Source organism: Canis lupus, chromosome 7 (assembly GCF_003254725.2).
Source record: "Canis lupus dingo isolate Sandy chromosome 7, ASM325472v2, whole genome shotgun sequence".
Lineage (NCBI taxonomy): Eukaryota > Metazoa > Chordata > Mammalia > Carnivora > Canidae > Canis > Canis lupus.
Window position 1 is genome coordinate 45,081,538 of NC_064249.1, and position 18,002 is coordinate 45,099,539.

General features: G+C 50.1%; 1 protein-coding gene and 1 long non-coding RNA gene across 2 annotated transcripts in view; one reads left to right on the forward strand and one right to left on the reverse strand.

Moving 5' to 3' along the window:
- SLC14A1 (solute carrier family 14 member 1 (Kidd blood group)) overlaps window positions 1–10,998 on the reverse strand; it is a 48,849-nt gene extending 37,851 nt beyond the window's left edge. The window contains exon 1 of the mRNA XM_035719415.2: window positions 10,850–10,998. The gene's annotated coding sequence lies outside the window, so the exon portion shown is untranslated. The remainder of the gene's footprint in view (window positions 1–10,849) is intronic.
- The window catches only part of LOC118355353 (uncharacterized), a 29,583-nt gene continuing 19,296 nt past the window's right edge, over window positions 7,716–18,002 (forward strand). The window contains exons 1-2 of the long non-coding RNA XR_004817683.2: window positions 7,716–7,985; window positions 8,936–9,120. This is a non-coding gene — a long non-coding RNA (uncharacterized LOC118355353). The remainder of the gene's footprint in view (window positions 7,986–8,935; window positions 9,121–18,002) is intronic.

The following is an 18,002-nucleotide window of genomic DNA, read 5'->3' on the forward strand; positions in this document are numbered from 1 at the left end:
TGTCCTAACACTGGGGAGGATTGAGCCCAGCTTCAGGCATGCAGGCAGGCTGGCCGGTCCTTGGAGCATGGAGTCATCCTGAGTTCGGTGAGTAGAAAGGAAGCCTGTGTCTTCAGGGCTCCACGGTAGAGGTCAGTGTGGGTGATCTGGGATGGTCCCAATCCTAGCTCTCAACCAGGCCTTACCCTAAGCCCAGGAAGCCTGAGTTCTCCAAAGATTGGGGGTGGAGATGGGGGTGGGGTAGGACTGACTCCTCCCTCCCCTGTCTACATCCCAGATCTTAGGCTGTAAAGTCACCATGCCTTCTCCAGTTCTCGGTCTTCCTGCTGACCTGAGCCTCAGCATCTTCTCTCAGGCTATCTAGGCCGTGCTCTGAGGCGCCCCTCTGCCTTGAGTTAGCTGCCATTGATTCATCCGCACTATTGCACCCCATTGTGGATGCAGGTCAGTCCTCGCGGCTGTAGTGGGTGGCACAAAGTATAAGATGGCTCTGTTATCTGTGCGGCAACAAGACACAGGGAAACATGAGTGCCGGGGCGAGGCTCTATGTGACCAATGGTCATGCTATGGACAGAAAGGCACTTCTTCCTTAGCACAGAAGGGATGTGTAAGAATCATTAGCCTATAAGGAAGCCCATCATGCAGTCTTCCAAGGAGGGACAGGATGCCTGTCAAGTTTAATAAAAAATGGGCAGATTTTCGGGCTCTCTTAAATAATACAAGATGCTGTGCAATGAAGTGCTAAGTTGTGAGCAGACACAGTCTTGGGCTGGAAGTTTGGATCCTATCAGTGGTGTCTGGAGTCGGCAGAGGGAGCTCTACCGAAGATACAGGCCTCGTAAGGCCTTTGACATCTGACGAGCACTTTAGTGAAGGCAGGAAAAGCCAGGCAGCCTTTGAGAAAGAAAACTGAGTGTGAGCTAAGAGAAACATGGCATCTTTGTGGGCTGTGAACAGCGTGCTGTGGGTCATGGTCTATCAGTTCAGCCCCCAGGCAGGTTCACAAGGAAGGCAGGGTTCCAGCACGCTTGTGCAAGGCATTTTGGGCTAATGCTGCACTCTGACATTTGCTTCCCTGTGATAGGATATACTAAGCAGGCACTGAGTCTCTTCCGAAGGACTCAGCATCAGAGGAAGAAACATGCTACATTATGAAAGAAAAGATGCCTATGGCCATTTAAAGTTACAAAATCATGCTCTAAGCTCTAAATATGGGCAATATGAACTGTAGTATATTGGGGTCCCTCATGTAAAGAATACAAGTAATAACTATAATAAACCATAAACAAACAAGACACATTTTTAGCCTTTTTAAAATTTGGGAAGAACAGGAAAAAAAAAAAAAATGCCTGCTTCCTATCTCCCCGGCACTTACTTGTGATTCTCTGTAATGATAAAGAGCTTTCAAAACCTTTCTATTGATCAGAAGCCTCCTTAAATGTGGTGGCTGCTTGTGAACCTGCCCCTGAGGAGGATGTTTTTCTCAGTGAGAAGTGCTTTTAAAAGCAGAGCCAACCTAGAATTTCTATCCACAGCCCCTCACCTCCCCTTCCAGCTCATATCCCAAGCTCCACCTGCTTTCAGATCAAATAAAAGCTACCAGCAAATAAGAAGTGATAGTTGTCACTTTAAGAAAAGTCACAAAAACACCTGCTAAATCATTTGGATTTTTAAAAAAATCCTTTATAAAAATAATCCTTTGTAATTTGGAGTTTCTCTGGAGACAGAGGTGCTGGAACAGGTTCTCTAAGGCTTTGCCAGCAGGAACCCTGTCCAGCCTCGGGGTTTCTTCCAGAATGGCTAACAAAGAAGACAATTACCCTGACAGACAAGCAGACGTCCCAGACTTACAGGGCGAGGGTCTGGGACATTGGAAGTCACCGCAGGGGAGGGATGAAGGAACATCGGGGCCTAAGGGAGACATGGGGTCTGGCTTGATCGTTGACTAGGTTTGCAGACAGTGTCCAAGGCCAGACAGATGAACAGATGTGGCTCTAAAGGAACAGGAGAGGGATCCCTGGGTGGCGCAGCGGTTTAGTGCCTGCCTTTGGCCCAGGGCGTGATCCTGGAGACCCGGGATCGAATCCCACGTCGGGCTCCCGGTGCATGGAGCCTGCTTCTCCCTCTGCCTATGTCTCTGCCTCTCTCTCTCTCTCTCTCTCTGTGTGACTATCATAAGTAAATAAAAAATTAAAAAAAAATAAAATAAAGGAACAGGAGATGAGGAGCGATTGAAGGTTTATGCACAGAGCAGAGTGACAATTAAAGCAGCATTTGGGGAGATTTGCTGGGAGCGGTTCTCGGAGCCCGAAGGCCAGAGCTAGGCAGGTTGGCAGAGTTCACGCTGCCTGCAGTGGGCTGGGCCAAGGGGAAGGGGCTGCACACATGAGATAATTTGGGAGGACAAAGGGACCCAGGTAGGCACGGGGTGAAGGATGAGTGAATCAAACATGGTGTCAAGCGTTGGTGAGTCAGTGGAGCAACCAGAACTCACACCCGCTGCTGGGAGACGCATCCCCATAACCACTTTGGAGAACCGCCTGGCGGAACCTGCTAGAGCGGGTTTCTGCACACCCCACGGCCCAGCCACTCCCCCACAGCAATATGCACAGACGAAGTACCTGCATCCATCACACCGAGAGACAACGCGCCATGAAGTCCAATATAGTCCGACCCCAAACAGCCCCAAATGGGAAACAACCCAATTGCTCATCAGCAAGCAGCATGGTGGATAAATACTGATTTATCTGCACGGCGAGGGAATGAGTGCCCTACAGCCGCAGGCAATGGTATGCATGCATCTCAAAATGGGGAGCAAAAGAAGCCAAGCACAAAGGAGTGTATGGATCATACAATTCCAATTATATGAAATTCAAACACAGGCTAACCTGGAAGAAGTCTGTAAGTCAACCAGCACTGGGAGGGGGCACAAGGACTTCTGGGGACTGATGGTGTTCAACGTCTTGATCTGGGCGCTGGTCACCTGGTGGTGTTAGTTTGTGAAAATTCACCAAGCTATCTATTTACGATATGTGTACTCTGATGTAAGTCTCTTACTCCTTACTAATGGTTTTGAGACGACAGTATGAGGTAGAGTAAAGGCAGTTAAGGCCCACTTCGTGACATGGAATTTGAGATGTCTAGACAGACAGGTGGAAATGCCCAGCTTGCCGTGGGAGGTGCAACACTCTGGTTTGGACAAGAGTCCAGGGCTGGAGACATAGAATTTGGGGGTTCACCCAGAAGTGATGGGGAAGATGAGAGCCTTGTTATATTCTGGGGCCATGGGGGCTGTTAGAAGCATCATTAGGCCCCATGAGAAGGCAGGAGGAAGATGGGGGGTGGGCAGAGCCATTCATCAGAAGCCTACTCAGCACTTTGCTGCACCAGGACCCTCTGCTTGACACTGGTAGCCATGACTTCTGTCCTTGAGGGCTTATATTTTGCTAGGGTGGGGGCAGATTCTTTTTCTTCTCTTCAGGCAGCAAAACCTTTTAAAAGATAAAAAAGCAGAGGAGGGGAGAGGTGGGCTGTTCAGGGCTGGTGAGCAGTAGAGCCAGGCACCAGCCAGGCCATCCACCTGTAGGGCACGTCGTGCCTTTGACACCGTGGCTGCCATTAGCAGAGGGCATCAAGCCATCCAGGCAGGTGGACAGTTCCGCTAGCAGAGCCTGGAAGGTCAACCCAAGGGGGTAGCAGGCAACACGCTGCCCAGTACTCCTCTCTAGGCTACAGGGGCTTCTCGAGATAAGAGGAATCTGTGCACACACACACAGAACAGCCACACAGGCTTGTGGCCCCATCGCCTCTCGTGGGCTGCTGGGCTTGTGCTTTTCCTATAAGCACATTAGGTTAGAAGGTCACAGTATCATCCCAAACGCCTCTGTGATGCTGGGGGCCAAGGTGATACATCAATAACAGAGCCAGTACATTTCCTCTAATGGCAAATACCAGGGCAGTAAGGCCTACCAAACACACTGACGGGAAACATCAAGACATTGGCAGAAATGCAGAAGAAAAACATATATTAAGATCACACACACACACACCAAGGTCCCCACCGTGACTCTTAATCATCACACACAGAATGGCAAGAGGGGCAAAGTAGCTGCTTCAGGCAAGCGGTAGTCCTTTCTCTAAAGCTCCTCTACCTATATTCAGGGCCCTCCATCTGTAATGGGGTGCCACTCTACCCCTCCATCCGTAATTCTCATCACTCCTCAGTGGGATGACACGTGGGTATGTCAGTTCTCCAGTGTAGAAGTGCCTGGGATGAAAGGTCCTCATTCCTACCCCAGTTGGCTTTGCCTATGCTGTTCCTTCTAGAAAGTTGTTCTCAAGAGTCAGGTGGATTGAAATCCTGGTTCTGGGGCTTTGAGGCATGATGATTTGAAGATTTGGGACAAGTCCCATTGGTTCTCTTCAGCTCCTTCTTCTTTCAAGTGGGGACAACTCTCCCAATGGTATCACTGGGAAGCCCCAACACAGGCGGGCACAGAGACGGCAGGCAACCAACAGTAGCTGTTCTCCAGCTCACTTCCATTAACCTGTACCTGGAATATCCTTATAGTCAACGTGACCTTGTTCTTCAAACGTTGCTAATGGTTTCACTCCCTTAGATGGTGAGCCTGCCTCCTCTAATCCTGGCTCAGCTCCGAGGCTCAGGAGCGCCCACTGTGGGGTTCAGGTTAGCCGACGGCCTGGAAGTTGCTCTGAAAAGGAACACAGTGACTCCAGATCCACAGAGTGGCTTCCTCAGGGGGCATTTGGCTTCTGTAACTTCTAAAATGTCTTTGACAAGCTTGTAATTACTCGCATATTTGAATCTTGATAGCTTACTTTTAAAATTACAAGTCTAAATAGTTAGAAATGCATTTTTAAACTGGATCATTGAGGGGCTTCTGGATGTTGTTAATATTCTGTTTCTTGGTCATAGGAGTATGTTCATTTACTGGAAATTCATTCACGAAGTGTTCACTTATGATTTTTTCACGTTTCTGGATATATGTTAAGAGTAGATTTGTTGTAGGCCGTCTGAGCTCTGCCACTTGACCTCATGGTAGGCTTTGCAGACTGAAGTGGAGTGACTTCTGGCCTGGCATGAGGGCAGTGGGTCAGAGCCTAAGATCCTTGGACGGGTCCATTCTAAGGCTGCTTCTTGTGGGCAAGGAGACCCCAAACCTGTTATATAAGACAGATCAACGATGTTGGAGCTGAGGCATGCACAGAATACCGTGGAACTATTGAGGAAGGACACTTAGCTTTGCCTTAAGAATCAGAGAACTCCACATAAGATGCTGGTGGTACTTGAACAGGATATTGAAGACTGAATGGGAGTGTTTCTGGTGGGAAAGGTAAGGAAAGCATGATAAGATTAGTATGAATGGTCTCTATCGAGTAAAATAAGGTTTAGAAGCCACCCTAATGTGGAGGAGCTTAGTGAGTGCGCGTGCATGTGTGGTTGGTGAGAACAGAGGCTAGAGAAGTAAGGGTTCCCTCCAAGGCCCATGAACATGTCAGGACTGCTTGGAGGGACAAGGAGCAGAGGCTGACAGGTGCCAAGGACCAAGACCGCTCTTCCTGTCCCTTCTTCCTTTCTCATTCCCATCTTCACTGCCCACCAGTTTTGTCAAGGCCAAACTTAGCTTTGTTCATAATGAAATTAAGTATAAACAATAATAAATTAAATAATTTCATGCACATTTTATAAAATTCATGTTTGTGGTCACTTACATATCTCCAAAAACTTAACTGGTTTTAGTAAATAACAGTCTTTCTAAAACACAATCACAGTGTACCTAATTCTGAGGTAAATGTCCTGAATCCATTCTTTTGAGAAGAGTTTCAGCAGGGTCTCTCTGAAGTGGGTTGAGTCTACTGAACGTCAAGTTCTGGTGTTCACATGGGCTGGGGAAAGGGCAGAGATGATCCAAAATTTCATAACTGAGTGTTCCTTGTTTGGCTCTATTAAGTTTATATATATTTTACCATTCAAGCTTCCCGCTTTCCTAGCAGTGCAAATCACTGCCTGTGGTGGAATAATAGTAGCCAGGAGCTGATTGAGGAGCGTTACCTCGATGATCTCTTTTAACCATTAAAAGCAGGACAAGTAACAGGTTCATATATTTCCTTGTTGGGGTGAGAACTGCCCCAGAGGCATTAAACAAACTCTCCAGGGCTCACAAGTAATAAGTGCTTTTTGCTTTTTCCGCAAAAAGCATCCTCCCGGGGCCCAACATCCTTCAGAGGATCAGTGAGGTGTGAGGTCTGAGATTGGAAGAGCACTCTGAATGGAAAGCCTGCTGGGGAAGGGGAGACGGCTTGGCTTTGGAGGTGCTCTGGCGCTCTCTGGTGACAATCTGGAGGTAGCACAGGCCAAGGAGCACATGGGGGAGCTTCAGTTCTGTGACCACATTCCCTGGATGTGTCTACATGTTGCAGGGCATGGAGGTGGGCAGTGAAAATGAGGACGAGAAAGGAAGGGACAGGGAGAGCCGTCTTGGTCCTGGGCACCTGTCAGCCTCTGTCCCCCATGTCTCCACGGACAGCTTGGCTCTGTCCTTCAATCCAAGGACGAGCAGCAGTTCTCACACTTTGGGGAGCACGAGAATCACCCCAGAGCTGGGTGTGCGGCCTCTGGGGTCCAGCTCCAGAGCTCCCGAGGACTGGGTCTGAAGGGGCCCTGGTGATCTCTATTTTTAAACCCCATCCAGGTGATTCTGATGCAGGTGGTTCATGGACCACACTTTCAAAAAACAAAACAAAACAAAACAAAACAAAAACCAAAACCCACTGTTCAATATTAACATTGGTATTAAAAGTAGGAGTAGTAGTGTTTACCTAGGGGTTAGGAGGAAATGGGGAGTGATTGCTAACGGGTAAGGTTTCTTTTTGGGACAATGAAAACGTTCTAAGATCGATGGTGGTGGAGACGCTTGCCCAGTTCTGTGGAGACGTATCCCTCCAGCGGGTGAGCTGCGTGGCGAGTGAATCTTATCCCGATCCAGGTGTTCTAGGAAAATTCCCATAAAGTCTTTCCTCCCGAGAGGCCGTGGGAAAATCACAGCAAGTGTGTAGGAAAAGAAACCCTTTTCATTTTATTTTATTTTTTTCAATGGAGTCTTCCCTCTGGAAGAAGAGCTGCTGGCTGCGGGAGCTGAGCCGGTGCTCGGGACAGAGCGGATTTTGCCACGCGCGTCCGGGAGAAAAGGCGGGGGCGGCTCCCCTGGGCCTCGGTCCGCAGCCTGCGGGGCCGCGAAGAGCCGGGCCGCGCCTTCCAGCTCGCGGGGCGCCCCCGCCCCGGGACCCGCCGCAACCCCCGCGGCCCCGCCGGCCCGGGGAGCGCGGGCTCGGGGACAGGAAACCGTGGCTCGGGGTCACGATCACAAAGACGAGGCACCCGGACAGGCCTCCGGCCTCCGCGTCCGTCCGCGGCAGCTCTGTTTACAGCCCGCGGCTTCCTCCCATTGTCAGGCCGGCCGCACCCCCGGGGCCCGCGGGCGCTGCGCGGGGCTCCGGGCCGCCGCCTCTCCGTCCCTTTCCTCGGCCCCCGAGCCCGGGCGGGCGGGCTGCTCCCATTGGCCCCTCGCCTGTCTGGCCCGCCCCCAGCGGGCTGACACCCACCAATGAGCGCTGCGCTCAGCTCACGCCCCGCCCCGCTCCGGGGAGGGCCCCTCCGAGCGCGGCCGCGGGGGTTCGGGCGGGAATTCCGGCCGCGGGGGGCCGCAGGGGTCCGCGGGGTCCGCCGGGCTGCGGCTGCGGCTCCTCCCCTCCGGCCCGCGGGCAGCCCTTTGGCCGGTCGGACGGGCCCGAGCGGCCGCTGCCTGTAGCGGAGGGTCCCGGGCAGCCCGGGGTTGAGGCTGCGTGCGGCCCGGCCCACGCCGCCTGGATGGGTCCTGCTCGGCTGCCCGGGCCGCGGCAGCCTCTTCCCCTTCCCAGAGCGTGTTTCCGAGCACACGCACGGCTTGGCGGCCGGTTCTCTTCCGGTGAGTTTGCTGGTGTCACGCTCTAAAGGACTGTGTGTCAGAGTGTGGCCCTGGGTTACAGAGTGAGGGGCAGAAAAGCCGGCGTTTTGTTGGAGAGATCTAGACTCCACTGAATCAACCTCTTGGGGAGGCAGGCGTGACAAAGAAAGCTCTTTGTAGTGGAAAACCTGAAATATGCATTTTCCATAAGCACTCCACTCTCCGTGCCCCCCCCATTCCTATATACACAGTAGCTGGTGCCCACCCACCCCCACCCCTGACCTGAATTCTAAGCAGGTAGAGCCCAGGGGGGTTCCAGGGTCTTTGCTCCTTCCCACCACATCACTTAGGACGGCGTTAAGCTCCTAACAGGTTCTTAAGTCAGTACCCGTGTGATTGAAAAGAAAGCGCCCTGCTGAGCCGAGTAGTTCTCAAACCCACCTGCACCAGAAGCATCTGGAAGGCTTGTTCACCCAGATAGCTTGTGCCCACCCCCCCGGAATCTCTGAGTCAGTAGGTGCGGGTGGCACCTGAGGATCTGCATTTCCAACAAGTTTCCCTGGCGGTGCAGATCCTGCTCAACTGGGCAGCACACAGTGTCTCCCTAAGTAAGAGTTGGGCGTCGAGATCGGAAGCTTCGGGATCACTCAGGGACTTGCAAATTGCAGCAGTTCAGACCCCACCCGGGACCCTATTGACACAGAGCGGGCATCTGATAAGATCTTCAGGAGACCTGGGTGCACGTTCAAATGCAGGAGGCGGCACAGTTTAGTCCATTTGGACGGACCTAGGAGGCACCGCTACCTTTATTCTCATTTCATAGGTGAGGAAACGGAGGCTGTTGGAGAGAGTGCCTGAGGCAGAGTCACGTGACAGGGCTGGGCTTGGACTCTGCAGACACCCAGCCCTCACCCTTAGCACTCAGTTTCCCTCTCTCCATGGAAGCCCTCCCTGCGCCCTCCTTCCTTCAGGTAACAGTGCTAAGAGCCCAGACGACCGAATCCAGCCACAAGGAAATCCTGTGCCCAGCCATGTGCTGTGTGGTGTCCACATAATTAGGAGATGGGGTCCCTGGCCTCAGAATTTGCCACCTTGTTTTGGGACTAAGACCCACCCAGACGGAACTAGCAATACCAGACAACATAAAATTAAACCGGTAAGTTGGACGGTCAACATCACAGCTTATGTAAAAATTAGTTTGCCTAAAGAATATGGAGGCTACCAAGACATTTTTGCCAGATTCAGGTCACCGGTGTCTTCTGGCTCATTCCAGACCCTGCACCACGGAGCCCAGGGGTGCTGGGCCTCAGAATGGCAGGTGCCCCCTCTCTGTGCGTTTGCCTCCTTCCTTGCATGTGCGCCCTTCTCTTCCCTCTGTGTATACAGAATGTCACATCGCTGCCTACACTGCCATGGGTGAGGGAGGGGCACAAAAAGCAGGGGGGAGCTTCATGCTGTCGCTGTGGCACAGAGATCTCCGGGCCCCAGCGAGACATGATTCACGGGGCCCAGTGCAAAAATCAGTAAGGGTTTTGAGAGGGTGACGGAAGAGTGTGAAAGCGACTGTGCAGCCCCTGTGACTGCACAGGCCTTGTGAGGTTGGCCCTGGCCCTGCGTGCAGGGGCGGCACAGACCCTATAGCACCTTAACCCGTGCATGGCTTGCCTACCAGGGGCTGGGGTGGCCGGCGGGAGAGGAAAGGGGGTAGAACTGGGGGACAGGAGAAAGTGGGGGTGGCAGTGCTGCGTATCTCTCTGGGGTGACTGTGTCTGCCAGTGTCTCACTCCCCTGCACATGCAGACCCCGCCCCCCCCCTCCGCGAGGGGATCAGTCTATTCCTGTTGAGGTCCTGGGGGCCGGGGTCAGGGGGCCAGGGTGGTGACCCAGGAGAGTGGGAGGCTAGGGGCCCAGGAATGCCGCTGGGTCCCTCTGCCACAGCCCTGGGCTCCCTGTCCTGCCCCCCAGGTCCTCACCTCAGTCCTGGGCCCCATGTTCCGGGGTGCCGAGCTCTGCACCAGCGCTGCCAGAAACCAGCCGCACCCCAGTGTCTCTCAGTTCAGCAATCAGATGGGCCCAGTACGATCCCACAGCTCCTCCGTGCGCCAGGAGCACAGTGGAAATGTGTCAGCTCCAGAATTGCGTGGAAATAGGCCAACTCTGACCCCGGGGACAAGATACCCTTGGGTGACAACATAATGGTGCCGGGGGAGAGGGGGCTCCCACCTCATAACCCTTTAGGGGACCTGGTGCGCCGGGGCACCTACACCCTTGTTATCTGCTAGGGCACCCGCACTCCTGGCACGAGCGCCCCTCTCCACCTTCTGCTGCAGGGCGCCCCTCCTTGGCCTCACCCCTCGGGGAGCACTGATGGCTACTCCTGCCAGTGCCCACCCCCCAAGATTCTGGTAGTGTCAGCCTGGCCCCCTGATCTGCTCCCCTCGACCCCCACGACCCTGCTCCCCACATCAGCTCAGGCCACACTAGAGGTGATGCTCTCTGGAACATTCTGGTGGGGCCTCCTGATTCAGACAGACTCCTCCAGAAGCCAGAGCTGGGGAGAAGAGTGACAACTGGCCCCTGGCCCTGGCCGTTCACGGAGGGGAGGAGCCTCATGCCAGAAGCGACACCGCCCGTCCCTGGCCCCTTCCTGTTATGGGACTGCCTGGCCTCCCGCCACCTGCTTCCCCACGTTTCCCTGTGTTCTGCTCTTCTGTCTCTGTATCTTACCTCGAACATCTACCTGGCCTGGGCTTCCCGCACGCAGGGCTCGCCTGCCCACCTGTCTGTCTACCTGCGGCAGCACCGACTGCTCCTGGCCCCTTCCACTTCCACTTCCACTTCCTTCCCCGGGTTGGGGACTGGGGGAGCCCTGGCCCGCTCCGTACCTGCTCACACAGCACACCTGCCGCTTCTCACCGTGCCGCTCACGAAGGCCAGCGCTGCCCGCGCCGCAGGGCCGGGGAGACCCCTGCCTGAGAGCAGCAGCGTGAGCCGGGGGCGCCGCTGACCACCCAGCTGCTCCAGTGGCTTCCTTTCTAGGGCCCAGGCTGCGTGCCTGGCAGGTTTCCGGGGCCAATGCAAAACCTTGCTTGTCTGCTCAGCCTCCTGGGCCAGATGTTTCCTGTTTAGTGGTTTCATTTTTTTTTTTAAATCTAGTCTCCTTTGGGGTGCAGGGCCAGGACCCAACAACGTGGAGGAAGAGGCAAGCATCACTTCTGAGGATTCTCTGTGCCTCCTGTGCATACCTCTTCCGCGTCCAGGCACCTTGCAGTGCTTCTCGCTGCACCCACGGCAAGCCTACTTATCAAAACCCACTGGGGACTCTAGGATGGCGGGGGGCTCAACAGCCTCTAGAAGTGGCCCTGATTGGAGACCCTGGCTGCACAGTAGAATCCCTCTGGGAACTTTAAAACTACCTGTCCCCAGGCCCCTGCTGACCAGTGTGGTCCAGGGTCAGGTGATTTGAATCCAGTCCAGACTGAGCACCACTGTGCAATGATCTCAAAGTCTGGACCTTGACCCAGCTGCATCCGTATGATCTGAGAGTTTTCTAGAAGTTCAGATTCCTGGTTCCACTCAAATCTACTAAATCAAAATCTTTGGGGCTGAGGACCAAGGATCTGTGTTTTCATAAGAACAGTTGGTGATTCTTATATGCATGAAAGTTTGCAAACCAGAGCATTACAACCGGCAGAGCAAGGGGAAGGGATGACGGAGGCAGCACCATTTCTAAGTCTACACCGGTGATTTTCAAAGCACAGTCCTTGGTCCAACAGCGTTACACTGGAACTTGTTAGAAATGCAAATTCCCAGGCCCTCCCTGCCTCAGACCTGCTGAATCAGAATCTGGGGGTCAGGCCTCGCACTCTATTTCCCAAATGCTGTAGGTGATTCTGATGTGTGTTCAAGTTTGAGGGCTACTGGTCCACCATCCACCTCCCCCACCCAAGACCATTACATGGTCTGGATCCAAACCCTGGAGGCTCTCTAAGGAAAGGATGGTGGCAAAGGACCTTTGTAGAGGCTTGACATTACTACCCATCAGATGATGACATGCCTAGGGCTGGATGATGGGTCTGTTCTGAAGAGTGTCCTCCCTAAAGACTATTCAGGGAGTATATGTTGGGAGGTTTGGGAGGCAAGATTCAAGCAGCTGGCCTGCCTGAGATTCTGTGTATCCATCATGTGCGGGTGGATGGAGGCATGAAACAGATCTCAAGATCCAGCCAGTGTGAGCAAACGGGCTCCGTAGAGGGAGACTGAGTGGAGACAGGAGGTGTTTCCATTCCCCAACCAATTATTTCCCCAGGGCCACTAGGTGCCCATCATGGCTAGTTCTCGGAAGAGACACAAAAACAAAAACAACTGTGTGTGTGTGTGTGTGTGTGTGTGTGTAGATGTACTGATATATGCAGGTACATAAGTATCTGTGGTTTCTGTCTGCACACGTTTGTGTGTCTACACAGGTGGGTACATCTCTGTGTGTGTGCATTGTGCATGTATGTAACGTACTCCTGGGATAGCATGTGTGTGTGTGTGTGTGTGTGTGTGTGTATGTGTTATCTGTGTGGGTGTGTATACTACAACCACTATCCTCCTAGGACTTACAATTTAATTGGAGAAAAGACCCACATAATTGAAGCAGAGAACAGCTGTGTGGTATGCTCCATAGTGGTGACCTTAAGGGATTAAGGAAACAAGGGGCCTCTGGGGAGTTCATTTTGAGAAAGTTTTCTAAAATATGTGAGGTAGGAGAGGAAGGAAAGAGGACAGTCCAAATGGTGAATTGAAGGGATGCCTTGGTGCACCCCCACTTGGGTCACACCTGAGCTATGACCAGTGTCCAGCCAGTCCTTTCCTTAGCATTTTAAAGCTAGGAGGAGATTCTGATCTGGCCCCTCTGGCCTGAACCTCCGTATTTTATTTTATTTTATTTTATTTTATTTTATTTTATTTTATTTATTTATTTTATTTTATTAAGAGATTTTATTTATTTGTCAGAGGGAGAAAGAGAAAGAGAAAGCACAAGCAGGGGCAGTGGCAGCCAGAGGGAGAAGCAGGCTCCCCACTGAACAAGGAGCCCAAGGCAGCACTCCATCCCAGGACCCTGGGGTCATGACCTTAGCTGAAGGCAGACACTTAACTGACTGAGCCACCCAGGCACCCCTGAGCACCCACATTTTAAAGAACACCTATCATATCATGTCTCGGCCCTTCTGGGCATTTCTGGTCACTGGGACCGCCTGGGAAGTAGGGGTAAGACTGTGAGCTCCCCTCCCGCCAGCACCGCACAGTGATGGACCCTGGCGTGGACTAGTCACATTCCAGGGATCCGTATTTAGCGCTATATCAACACTGCTCTTGGGGTGGGGGGGACGTCATCCTCATTTTGTAGGTGATACGCTGCAGGTAAGAGATTCACCCCCAGCCAGTAAGGAACAGAGAAGGGCTGGATTCAAAACCGGGGCTGTCTGATTTCAGAGCTCAGGCCTCTCCACACCTAACCTGATTGACTCAGCCATGAGGTTTGATGAGCATGGGAGGTTATGTGAGCTCCAATTTATTATCCCTGAGGTCCCCACTCTTTGTGAACTCAGCTGACAGTCTCCATGCCACTGCTGTCATTCTCGACAACCACAAAATTTCCCTTTCCCTCCACATTTTATCTGAGATTCTAAAACATTCGAAAAGCAGAAATATATAACGTTATATACAACACTACTGTTGTTACTCTCAGGATTATGATGGTCATCTAATTTGGAGGCAAAGCACAGAGTTATGTTAATATATGCAAATTACATCTAATATATAAAAATATGCACTTAAAAGTGTGGCCAGGGGCAGCCCGGGTGGCTCAGCAGTTTAAGCGCTGCCTTCCGCCTGGGGTGTGATCCTGGAGTCACAGGATCGAGTCCGGCGTCGGGCTCCCTGCATGGGGCCTGCTTCTCCCTCTGCCTGTGTCTCTGCCTCTTTCTCTCTCTCTGTGTCTCTCATGAATAAATGAATAGAATCTAAAAAAAAAAAAAAAAAGTGTGGCCGGAATGCTTCCAAATGTGGGTGCAGGCAGAATGGACACTGGAGGGCTTTGCAGATTGACCCGGCCTGACCCCAGTCCTGGGGCCAGTGGGACGCCGCCAGCCCGAGGCTCGAGGGCCCGAGCAGAGTGCCCTCTAAGCCCCGCTCTGTTAAGATTTTCTTCTGGCCGAGCTGAGTCACCCTTGCGGCGTAGTCCTTGCCTGCGATCTGCACGGGCCCAGGAAGGCTGCCTGCCTTGAACCTACAGAAGGGAGCATGTCTTTTCGTTTTTATACTCCACGGTCTTTTCTCTTTTTGTTTGAGGGCTTGCAAACTGTGTATTGTTGTTTGACGTGCCTGCTTTTTTGATTAATGTACGTGATACTGATCATAAATGTCACATTTGTGTTTTTAGCTCAGCACTAGGTTTTTATTTATTTTATTATTTTTAAAAATTTTATTTATTTATTCATGAGATACACAGAGAGAGAGGCAGAGACACAGGCAGAGGGAGAAGCAGGCTCCATGCAGGGAACCCGACATGGGACTCGATCCCAGGTCTCTAAGGATCACACCCCGGGATGCAAGCGGTGCTAAACCGCTGCCCCACCAGGGCTGCCCGGCACTAGGTTTTTAATTAAGATTTTTTGACATTGCTCTGTGGTCCTGGGCGCGGGCCTGCTGCGGGGGCTCCACTTTGCCTTCGCCTTCTTTGGCTCTTCCACCATGGTGAATGCGGGCAGGTGTAGCCGTCCTGACGGCCGCTGTGGAAGCAGGCAACACTTCTCCTGATGACCGTATCTGCTAGGGGAGGGGAATTTCTAGGTCACAGAGGGTGTGTAGACTTAACGTGACTGAATACTGAGGACCTGCTCCCTGAGTGGCTGCACTAGGCAACTTCCCACCAGCATTTTGTGAGGATCCCAAGCTTGCTTTACAGTGTGATACGTGGCCTATGTGGTTAATTCTCTAGGGGTGCTTGAGAAAAACATGTGTCCCCTGCTTGTTTTTTTTCGGAGGGAGGATGTTGAGGGGGCAGATTTAGAATCCTACATGTAAATAATAGCTCACACTTGCTAATTCCATCGTTCATATCTCTCATGTCTCTATTCATTTTTTGTTCTTTTGATGTATCAGTTTCTGAGGTTTTGGTAAAACCTACAATTATTGGCTTGTTTATTTCTCCCTGATGTCCAGCCAGTTCTTGCTTGATGTGCTTGAGGCTGATTGTGTACTATATGTGTTTGTGATAATTTTGTACTGTTGTCCTATTGTTCCTTTCACATCATTCTTTCTTTTTTTTAATTTATTGAAACTAAACAAAAAAAACACTTCACTCATTTCTCCCACCCCTTACCTCTCAGCTCGGGCAACCATCAATGTGTTCTCTGTTTCTATGAACTTGTTTTTTTTTTTTTTTTTAAATTCATTTATTTATTTTTGGATTCCACAGATAAGTAAGAATATATGATATTTTTCTTTCTTGGTTGGACCTATTTCACTTAATATAATCCCCTTGAAGTCTGTCCACATTGTCACAAATGACAAGATTCCATTCTTTTTTTATAACGGAATAATGTTCTATTGTATATCTGTGGCACATTTTCTTTATTCACTCATCTATCAGTAGACACTTAGCTTGTTTCTATGTTTCAGCCTTGTAAATAATGCTGAAGTGAATGTGGGGGTGCAGCTATCTTTTTGAGTTTATGTTTTTGTATTCTTTGGATACATACCCAGAAATGGGATTGCCTGGGTCATAAGGTAGTTCTATTTCTCATTTTTTTGAGGATCCTGCATACTGTTTTCCAAGCAGCTGCACAAGTTTGTATTCCCACACCAGAGCAGAAGGGTCGTTTTCCCCCAGGTCCTGCCAACCCTTGTTGTTTCTTGGCTTTGATACTAGCCATTCTGATGCATGAAAGGACATTTCATTGTGGCTTTGATTCATATTTTCCTGATGACTAAGAATGTATATATTTTTTGTTTTTTGACCTTTTTTTGCCTTAAATTTCACTTTTCAAGGTATTATGGTTGATGCCCCAAACTTTCTTTTAGTTCTTATTTATCTTATTGCATTATTATTATTTTTTTGTGTTTAAACATTTATGTCTTTCTTTTAGATGTTCTTTTTGTGAACAGCAAATTGTAAAGCCTTTTTCCAAAAAGCAACCTGAGGGTCTCTGCCTTCCAGTGGTAAATTTAATAGTTAACATTTTTTCAGTCAATTATATTATATTATTATTTAATAATTATATTATTATATTATATATTATAATTATTTAATGATTATATTATATTATTATTATTATATTAATTACATTATGTTATATTATGACCAGTTTCTACCTTCTGTTTATTTTTTATATTTACTGTCTTTTGAGGGACGGCTTATTTTTCCTCCTTTGCTATTCTCCATTGGAAAGATGGGACTTTCTTCTAGTTCAAAAATCATAATTCTAATTTTGTTTTCATGGTGGATGCTCTGATCAGCCTTTTATTTCTCCTTGTGAACTTTTTAAACTTACCAGTTTTTGTATAAGCCAAGTACTCTTACAGGCTCTCCTGCCTCATTTGTCCCCCTCTCCCTCCTAATCATTTAATAGTCCACTTTAGATTGTTACAGGTACTTTCCTTCTATTTTTTTTCCCCTTTGGTCCTAATGAACAGCAAGCATCACTGAGATGTTCAATCTCCCCGCACTTCTTGTATCCCTGCAACATTTCCTGGATTTGTTCTATCTGGATGCTTCCACCTGGTGTGCTTTCAGTATTAGACTTGGTGGGTAAGTCTTCTGAGCTTTTTTTAATGCCTGAGAACACATTTTCTGTCCTTGTAGATGCCTCCTGTATGTGGGATGGCATCTATGTGGTGTTGTTGCATTGAGTATTTCAGCCTAGTTTCTGAACTTCTGGTCTGGAGCCCTACAACAGTTCTCTTTCTTTTAAGCCAAACTGCCCTGGCCATGGTGTACTGGGAAGCCGGCTATCTGGGTGGAAAAGCCCACATTTGTAGTTTGTTGATTCTATGGTGGAAATATTACCTCCACAGCTGATTTCAAGCCATAGGTGTGATAGGAGCAGTGCACTCACTTGCACAACCAGCTCTCAGGAACTCTCTCCTCTGTAGCACCTAAATAAGGTGCTGATATAGACTTTTGAAATCCTGTGGCCTTCATACATTTTCATAGGTTGAATTCTTTTATCCCATCTATTCCTACCTTGCTCGATATCCTGGGCCAACTCAATTTGCTTTATAGATGAGGATTTTGAAATATTTAGAACACCTGAAGGGATTTGTTAGCGGTCACTAAGCAGAATGGTATGCGTGTGGAGGATTTCCTGGTCTTCATAAATTCAGATTATAATACTTTGGTGGAAAATACACAGAAAGTGCTATTTTAATGGTTCGATGTCATCACTTAAGAGTTCTGGGGCAGCTGAGTGAGCTGTGAGCAGAAACAGCCATCTGGGGAAATCCCTGGTTGCTTGATCTTCAGAGAGCCACAACTCCATGGTCATTAAAATATAGCCTGAGACCTTCTTGGCCTCAAGGTGTGATCACAAACTCAGAGGTAGCCTCTGGAGTGTGACTCATTCCCCTTTCCCATATGGGGGATTTGCTTTCAGCAGGAAGTATTCCGTTTTCCTGGAGAAGTCATAATGGCTAGGTATGACCTGGTGGAGAAAGAGGCACCACAGTGCTCTTGGGCCGGCAGAAGATGGCTGGGATCTCAGGGCAGACAGAGGAAGGAAAAGATGAACATAGACACCAGCTTTTTCCAAATGATGGATTTTGGTTAAATGTAATTCTTTCCTTAAAGCTGCATTTCTAGAGGCTGTGTCTCCTGCCCCTGGCCTTCTTCCCCTATCTTATGATCTTATGTCCTCATCCCACCATGCTAAATTGAGAATATGGAAGGGTGTGGAGGGAAGGGTGTCCACTGAGGCACTGGAGAAGTTTATTCCTGTGCTGTGGAGGCGAGGTGGGAGGGCTGAGCCACATGGATTCCCACAAAGGGGT